The 8,901-nt window shown below is 49.5% G+C and overlaps 1 protein-coding gene across 1 annotated transcript in view; it reads left to right on the top strand.

Moving 5' to 3' along the window:
- rreb1a (ras responsive element binding protein 1a) overlaps positions 1–8,901 on the top strand; it is a 109,984-nt gene that overhangs the window by 43,747 nt on the left and 57,336 nt on the right. Inside the window, exon 2 of the mRNA XM_056299694.1 lies at positions 2,590–2,737. The gene's annotated coding sequence lies outside the window, so the exon portion shown is untranslated. The remainder of the gene's footprint in view (positions 1–2,589; positions 2,738–8,901) is intronic.

Genomic DNA, 8,901 nt, shown 5'->3' with positions numbered 1-8,901 from the left:
GAAAATTATATATAATGATATAACAATATTGAAATTGCATCCCAATATAATACCACTGAAAGACAATAAACAATAATTTTAGATTATTGCCCAGCCCTAGCTGAACACCTCCTCTCCTCTTCTTCTCTCCTCTCCTTCTTGGCTGACTCCTAATTAGTGGTACCAGCGTCTAATCTCTTAATCTGTTGCTGTCCACGTCCTCCCCCTTTTCTCTGCTCATCCTTCCATCCATCCTTCCATGAGCTATCTGTGCTCTTCCCACTGTTTCTTTCTGTTAAAATCTTGTCTCACCCCTGTTCTTCATCCCACCCCTCCTCCTCCTCCATCGTAGTGTGAGATGATCCTCTTTGTGTCTAAGTCTCGTGTCCTCCTTGGTGCTCATCAGGACCTCTGCCATCTTTAGTTCCTCCTAAGCCTCAGAGTTCACTCGGGGTGCCACTTTATGCGCTGCTGTCGCCACGGTGATGCAGGCATCAGGAGGCGAGCTCAGGTCAGCCAATCAGGGCAGAGTTTACTCCTGACAAACCTCACCTCCGTTTGCACTCGTCCGCAAAAAAAAAAAAAGATCGTGCATTGTGCAGGATCTGTTTTCTTTAATTTTCAGGAGTCTGCCCGTGTGCCTTCATGTGACTCCAGAAAATGTAAATGATAAACAAATTAGAAGTGTAAATATGAATATCAGTATTTAAAGGTACAATCCGTGATTCAAATGTAAGCCAAAGGGTCGTGCTGCAGCCAAATTACAACAGAACAGGAAGCTGCTGTCACTCCAGATTGATTGACAGGTGTCTTAATACAAGGACTAACAGTAAACAACAACTAAGTGTGAGTTTCTAATGTGTTCTGATGCTGTAAAAGGTTTGTTCACATCACTAGTGGCTGTAAAGACTGGCGTAAAACACCCCATATGTTCCATTACCGTGTGATGAGAAAGACACCACATGATTACTTTACATCTCGAACTTCATTTTTTTATGGAAATATAACTCATTTGATTTGGCCGAATAAATCAAGGCTTGGGCTTTTCACCCTAATGAACCTTTTGATGTGTTACATAATTTAAAAAAAATTATTATTATTTGGACCCCCCATTTTCTCCCAGTTGTACTTGGCCAATCAACTCTGTGCACAACTGTAGTCCACTGACTTCCGGTTTCTACTGCAGCGGTCGTACCGGTTTCCTGTTTGTTGGCGTGTGCTGTTGACAATGGCATATTTTTCGCGATGCCTGCAAGTTACCTCCACGATGATGAGGATGCGTGTCCTCATCCTCATCATTGTGGATGTAACTTGATATGTACAACTTGAAACTTCTCACCCGTGTGCTGGGAGGTGCAGGTGAAAGTGTGTGGACAGTTGTGTGCATGTGGTTGACATTTATCCATGGTAAATCTTGCAGGCATCGCGAAAAATACACCATTGTCAACAGCGCACGCCAACACACAGGAAACTGGTATGACCGCTGCAGTAGAAACCGGAAGTCAGAGGACTACAGTTATGCACAGAGCCAGTTACCCCACTCTTCCGAGCCGTCCCGGTCTCTGCTCCACCCCCTCTGCTGATCCAGGGAGGGCTGCAGACCAACACGTGCCTCCTCCGATACATGTGGAGTCGCCAGCCGCTTCTTTTCACCTGACCGTGAGGAGTTTCACCAGGGGGACGTAGCACGTAGGAGGATCACGCTAGTCCCCCCAGTTCCCCTTCCCCCCGAACAGGCGCCCCGACCGACCAGAGGAGGCGCTAGTGCAGCGACCAGGACACATACCCACATCCGGCTTCCCACCCGCAGACACGGCCAGGAAGAGCGTGTACTTGTGGACTCGGCAGACCAGGAAGAGCGTGTATGTGTGGACTAGGTAGACCAGGAAGAGTGTGTATGTGTGGACTAGGTGGAACAGGAAGAGCGTGTATGTGTGGACTAGGTGGACCAGGAAGAGTGTATGTGTGGACTAGGTAGACCAGGAAGAGTGTGTATGTGTGGACTAGGTGGACCTGGAAGAGCGTGTACATGTGGACTAAGTAGACCAGGAAGAGCGCTGGGCAGTGACTGAGTTCAGATGGAGGTGTTTCCGCCACAGTATGAGCGGGTTTGAGGGGTGCCGTTCACGCCCACATGGTGTCAGCATGCAGGTCTTGTAGAACCACCGCCTGGAAGCCGGTACAGCAGACAGTCTGTCTCAGGAGGGAGGGCTCAGCAGACCGTGTGTTCGAATTGAATTTGTATGTTTACACACCGCCTGTAATCTGGCTGTGTTGATTGTATCACTGTGTGAATGGCCAGACACACACACACAGACGCACACGCACACGCACACAATGAAAACCTCCTGTTTGGCTGCATGGGTTCAGATGAGCGAGCAGTATATTTGCATGTTCATTTTTATTATTAATTTGTTGTGCATATTTATTGTGTGTTTGATGTTTGACATTTGACATGCATCTTTTGTCTGCACATGAGTTTGTGTGTACCAGCGTAACAGTGTGTGTGTGTGTGTGTGTGTGTGTGTGTGTGTGTGTATATATGTTTTCTGTGGGTATTTGTCTGTGTGTGTTACTGACGTCTTGTCTCTCTGTGTTCTCCCCCTGCAGTGTGAACAGTGGTTGCAGACACACACACACACACAGCACGGTGGGACGGCACATCGCAAAGCCCCGCCCCCAAAGCCACGCCCCTTCCCCTCCCAGCATCGAGCCTGGCCGTGCGTGCGAGCGTTCGTTTAGGCGGCTGACAGGACGGGTAAATATGCTCCACCGACCTACCGGCTGACACTCTGCCTGCCCCCCGCTAGCCATCTCTCCATCTGTCCATCCATCCATCCATCCATCCGTCAGTTTTTCTGTCCACTGTCGTACTTTCTTACTTTTCTCTTTCTCCCATTCTCTCTCTCTCTCTCCCCTCTCTCTCTCTCTCTCCCTCTCTCTGTCTCTTGCTCTCTCTCTCTCTCTCTCTCCCCTCTCTCTCTCTCCCTCTCTCTGTCTCTTGCTCTCTCTCTCTCACTCTCTCTGTCACTCTCTCTGTCTCTTGCTCTCTCTTGTTGTCTCTCTCTCACTTTCTCTCTCTCTCTCGCTCTCTGTCTCTCTTGCTGTCTCTCTCTCACTGTCTCTCTTGCTGTCTCTCGTGCTCTCTCTCGCTCTCTCTTGCGCTCTCTCCCTTGCTCTCTTGCTCTGTCTCTCTCGCCGTCTCTTTCTTGTTCTCTTTCTCAATTCAATTGTCTCTCTCAAGCTCTCTCTCTCTCTCTCTCTCTCTCAAGCTCTCTCTCTCTCTCTCTCTCTCTCTCTCTCTCTCTCTCTCTCTCTCTCTCTCTCTCTCGGTCACTTTCTGTCTCTCTCTCTCGCTCAGTTGCCAGTCTGTCTGTTTTCGCTGCCTATCTCTATCGTCTCATCTTTTCCTGTCTCAATCTCTCCCCATCCTTCTCCTTTTCTCTCCCTCTTCTATCTCTGCTCTTTCTCTTTTCCTCTCTCTGTTTCTTGCTCTTCCCCTAGCTCTCTCGCTCCTTCTCTGTCTCTCTCTGTCCCTTCTTCTCACTTCTTCTCTCTGACCTGTAAAAGTTGCCTTGCGCTTCGAATGCATCGCGCTCCGCCCCCAGATAAGCCAGTCTTCATCTTTCCATCATTCTCATTCGTTCCGCATGGTTGCCCCCTCCATACCACGCTTTTTCCACTCATCTGCAATCATTTCCTTTCGTTCTTCAGCATCCTTCCATCTTACACCCGCTTTAGGGTCTCCTAATCATGAACAAGCAGTCAAGCAGCCTACTTCATACACTGCATGTACTGCTCCTGGCCAGCAGTGCATCTCTGGTCATGTGATCAAACCAAGGCCCAAGTAGCCGTCTCAGGGCCCCGCCCTCCTGTGTCATCCCCATCCAGACCTTTGAGTCACGAACCCATTTCCTGTTTCCTCCCATTGGTCTGATCTCAGATCAGCCTCATGGTTGTGTGCATGGCACGTTACCTTGGCAACCCTCTCTTCCTTCATTTTGTCTTTCTGTTTCATTTTTTTCTTTTCTTAGGTTTAGGTTTGGTCGCTTTGGTTACAGCAGTTAAACACTTATTCACACACACACACACACACACACACACAGTCGGAGATGTGAACATATAATACAGCATCTGCCTCTCATAAATGAGATTAAACATAAGTTTTAACTTATAGATCAAAATAATCACAACTAAATGAAGAGCACAAGGGACAGTGAAGGGTTTACATAATGTGTGTGTGTGAGAGGGAGAGAGAGAATTGGAGAGAGAGTGAGTAAAGGAATCTTCTAATTGGCTGAGAGCTCTAAGATATTTTCCGTTGACAGATAGTTCAGTCCCCCCTCCTCCCGTTACATCTCCCTCTCTGTCTCTGTCTCTGTCTCTGTCTCTCTCTCTCTCTCTCTCTCTCTCTCTCTCTCTCTCTCTGTCTCTCTCTCTGTCTGTCTCTGTCTCTGTCTCTCTCTCTGTCTGCCTCTGTCTCTGTCTCACACACACACACACACATGCTGGTCAATCTATAACCAGATGGAGCTCAGTCTTTGTCATGCACACACACACACACACACACACACACACACACACACAGGAAAGAACCTGTCACTCTGATTGAACCCAACACACATTAACCCACAACTAGTTCTAACTAGTAAGCCTCTCTCCGTCTCTGTCTGTCTCTCTCTCTGTCTCCCTGTCTCTGTCTCTCTCTCTCTCTCTGTGTCTCTGTAGACATAGAATATCCTGGATAGTTTGACCTTTGCAAGCTTGAGGTTTATGAACAAGACAGCGAGGGTGAGAACTGGAGAGAGAGATTTGGGTTAAGTTGGAGGAAAGCGCTTGACATAAAAAGAAGAAATAAAAACTGATGAGAAAGAAAGACAGAGATGGTGAGCCAGCTGACCTGCTGCACATGTCCTGGGATGTGTGGGTGGGTGTGTGGTGTAGTTTACTATGTAACGAGTCAGGACACCAAACTCTGAGAGGAGCAGGACAGGAGTGGAGGAGGGGTTCTGACAGACGAGTGTGAGGTTGAGGGAGGAGGCTCATCCTCTCTCGAACTGAGGGAATGCTCATCAATCTCTCTCTCTCTCGCTCTCGCTCTCGCTCTCTCTCTCTCTCTCTCTCACACACACACACAGAGGGAAGGAGCAAAGTGTTCTCTTGTGACTCGTCAGTGAGTGTGTTTCCTGTTGTGATTGTGAGAGAGAGAGAGAGAGAGAGAGAGAGAGAGAGAGAGCGATGGAAGAGAAGAAGAGATGGAGAGCTTCAGTGTTGTCTGGATCAGTCTCATTTTTAACCAGCTTGATTACCTTTAGATGACGTCATCACTACATTCCTTACATTAAGCCTACATATGTGCAGGGTCAGTTGTGTGTGTATTGTATGGTGAGAGTTAGCCTCGTTAGCTTAATGTGCTATCATCACTTCTTTCCATCAGTCCTATCATGCTGTCCTGCTTCACTGGCTTAGCCTCACATGCACATATTCTGTACTGTTCGCTCATATTCGGTCTTTAAAATAACTTAAATTGGGGCATCTGGGTGGCGTGGTGGTCTATTCCATTGCCTACAAACACGGGGATCGCCGGTTTGAGTCCCTGTGTTACCTGCAGCTTGGTCAGGCGTCCCTACGGACACAATTGGCCATGTCTGCAGGTGAGAAGCCGGATGTGGGTATGTCCTGGTCGCTGCACTAATGCCTCCTCTGGTCGATTGGTCGGGGCGCCTATTTGGGGGGCAGGGGACTGGGGGGACTAGCGTGATCCTCCCACGTGCTACGTCCCCCTGGTCAAACTCCTCACTGTCAGGTGAAAAGAAGTGGCTGGTGACTCCAGATGTATCAGAGGAGGCATGTGGTAGTCTGAAGCCCTCCCCAGATCAGCAGAGGGGGTGGAGCAGAGACCGGGACGGCTCGGAAGAGTGGGGTAATTGGCCGGGTACAATTGGGGAGAAAAGGGGGGAACCCCCCCCCCCAACAAAAAAATAAAATAAATTAAGCCTTTCTGTGGCTTTTCACATGAGCATCTCCACATACATGTAAATTTAACGAGAAGACACCTGGGCAGATGATGAATTAGCATTGTTCTAGAAAATTCTCTGATGGTGATCATTGTAACTTGCCAGCATCTCAGTTGTCTTTTTCAACACAACTGAAACAAAATGGATGACAAATGACAAAAAAAGTTTGCTGTGAGTGGTTGGTGTGTGTGTGTGTGTGTGTGAGAAAGAGATAGACACAGAGGGGGTGAATGACAGTTAAGGGTGGAGGTAATAAATAGCCAACATATGGTCACTGGATCCTCTCCTCCCCCCTCCCCCCTCCTCTGACCTCGCAGGGCTGGTTAGAAAAGCCTGGAAAGTGGCACAGAGATGGAGTGATTAAGATGGAGAGGTGTAGACGGAGAGAGAGGGAGATGGTGTCATTTGTGGTCTTTGCTTTGTACAACGGGTGTCATATTTGCCACCAGTTTGGCTTTCAGCCTTCTCTTTAGTTCGTCCCAGGTGTCAAGCTGTATGCTGCACCAGGCGGGCTGCCAAGCAGCAGCATGACTGAAACCAGTATGGATGCCATGCATGGCTGCTGAGCAATAGCCTTACTGAAACCAGTATGGATGCCATGAATGGCTGCTGAGCAGCAACCTGACTGAAACCAGTATGGACACCATACAGGGCTGCCGAGCAGCAACCTTACTGAGACCAGTATGGACGTCATGAATGGCTGCTGAACAGCAGCCTGACTGAAACCAGTATGGACGCCATGTAGGGCTGCCGAGCAGCAACCTTACTGAAACCAGTAGGGACGCCATGAAAGGCTGCTGAGACCTAACTGAAGCCAGTAGGGATGCCATGCAGAGCTGCGGAGCAGCAACCTTACTGACACCAGTATGGATGCCATGCAGAGCTGCCAAGCAGAAACCTTACTGAAACCAGTGTAGATGCCGTGCATGGCTGCGGAGCAGCAACCTTACTGAAACCATTATGGACGCCATGCAGGGCTGCCGAGCAGCAACCTTACTGAAACTAGTAGGGACACCATGCAGGGCTGCTGAGCAGCAACCTTACTGAAACCATTATGGACACCATGCAGGGCTGCTGAGCAGCAACCTTACTGAAACCATTATGGACACCATGCAGGGCTGCTGAGCAGCAACCTTACTGAAACCAGTAGGGACACCATGCAGGGCTGCTGAGCAGCAACCTTACTGAAACTAGTAGGGACACCATGCAGGGCTGCTGAGCAGCAACCTTACTGAAACTAGTAGGGACACCATGCAGGGCTGCTGAGCAGCAACCTTACTGAAACCAGTAGGGACGCCATGCATGGATGCTGAGCAGCAACCTTACTGAAACTAGTAGGGACGCCATGCATGGATGCTGAGCAGCAACCTTACTGAAACTAGTAGGGACACCATGCAGGGCTGCTGAGCAGCAACCTTACTGAAACCAGTAGGGACGCCATGCATGGATGCTGAGCAGCAACCTTACTGAAACGAGTAGGGACGCCATGCATGGTTGCTGAGCAGCAACCTTACTGAAACCATTATAGACGCCATGCATGGTTGCTGAGCAGCAACCTTACTGAAACCATTATGGATGCCATGCAGGGCTGCAGAGCAGCAACCTTACTGAAACGAGTAGGGACGCCATGCAGAGCTGCAGAGCAGCAACCTTACTGAAACCAGCAGGGACGCCACGCAGGGCTGCAGAGCAGCAACCTCACTGAAACCAGTAGGGATGCCATGCAGGGCTGCAGAGCAGCAACCTTACTGAAACCAGTAGGGACGCCATGCATGGTTGCTGAGCAGCAACCTTACTGAAACGAGTAGGGACGCCATGCATGGTTGCTGAGCAGCAACCTTACTGAAACCATTATGGACGCCATGCATGGTTGCTGAGCAGCAACCTTACTGAAACCATTATGGATGCCATGCAGGGCTGCAGAGCAGCAACCTTACTGAAACCAGTAGGGACGCCATGCATGGCTGCAGAGCAGCAACCTTACTGAAACCAGTAGGGACGCCATGCAGGGCTGCAGAGCAGCAACCTTACTGAAACGAGTAGGGACGCCATGCAGGGCTGCAGAGCAGCAACCTTACTGAAACCAGTAGGGACGCCATGCAGGGCTGCAGAGCAGCAACCTTACTGAAACCAGTAGGGACGCCATGCATGGCTGCAGAGCAGCAGTCATATAGTCAGTCATGTCAGACTGTTTGCTGGGTGTTTGCTGCTAACAGTGCTAGCTACATATCGTGCTAACATTATATTGGCGACCACTGGAGTTTTGCCAAACCCCCTTTTTAACATTAGAACAACCATGGCTGCCATTTTGACTGTTTTCCCTGAATTCTCCTAAAACTGCGTATGTTTGCATTAAAATTAGTTTTAGGGGCATCCGGGTGGCGTGGCGGTCTATTCCATTGCCTACCAACACGGGGATCGCCAGATTGAATCCCGGCGTTACCTCCGGCTTGATCAGGCGTCCCTACAGACACAATTGGCCGTGTCTGCGGGTGGGAAGCCGGATGTGGGTATGTGTCCTGGTCTCTGCACTAGCGCCTCCTCAGGTCAGTTGGGGCACCTGTGTGGGGGGAGGGGGGAACTGGGGGTAAAGTTAAGATAAGCTCTACCTAAAACCACCATGAGGGGTCAACATGACCGTCTTGTGATGGTGTGCGTCACGTCAGTATTTATGACGTGTGTTGGTCGCGTCATTTCCTTCGTGAAGTTCATTGCTGTGTCCTAGAAACACACTAGAAACACACTAGCATCCTCCAGTGCAGACAAACAGTCTAAACCTGACTTGTGATTATGTGCAACATGTCTGGTAACAGACGCCATTACAGACGCACCATGGCTCCCACCAAGGCGCTGCAGTATTTACTGGCGTGGACAGCAGCCATATTCAACTATGTAAAAATAGTAT

Source organism: Lampris incognitus, chromosome 19 (genome assembly GCF_029633865.1).
Source record: "Lampris incognitus isolate fLamInc1 chromosome 19, fLamInc1.hap2, whole genome shotgun sequence".
NCBI classification, from domain to species: Eukaryota; Metazoa; Chordata; class Actinopteri; order Lampriformes; family Lampridae; genus Lampris; species Lampris incognitus.
Note: the sequence above shows the minus strand (reverse complement) of the source record. Positions and strands in the feature narration are given on the sequence as shown.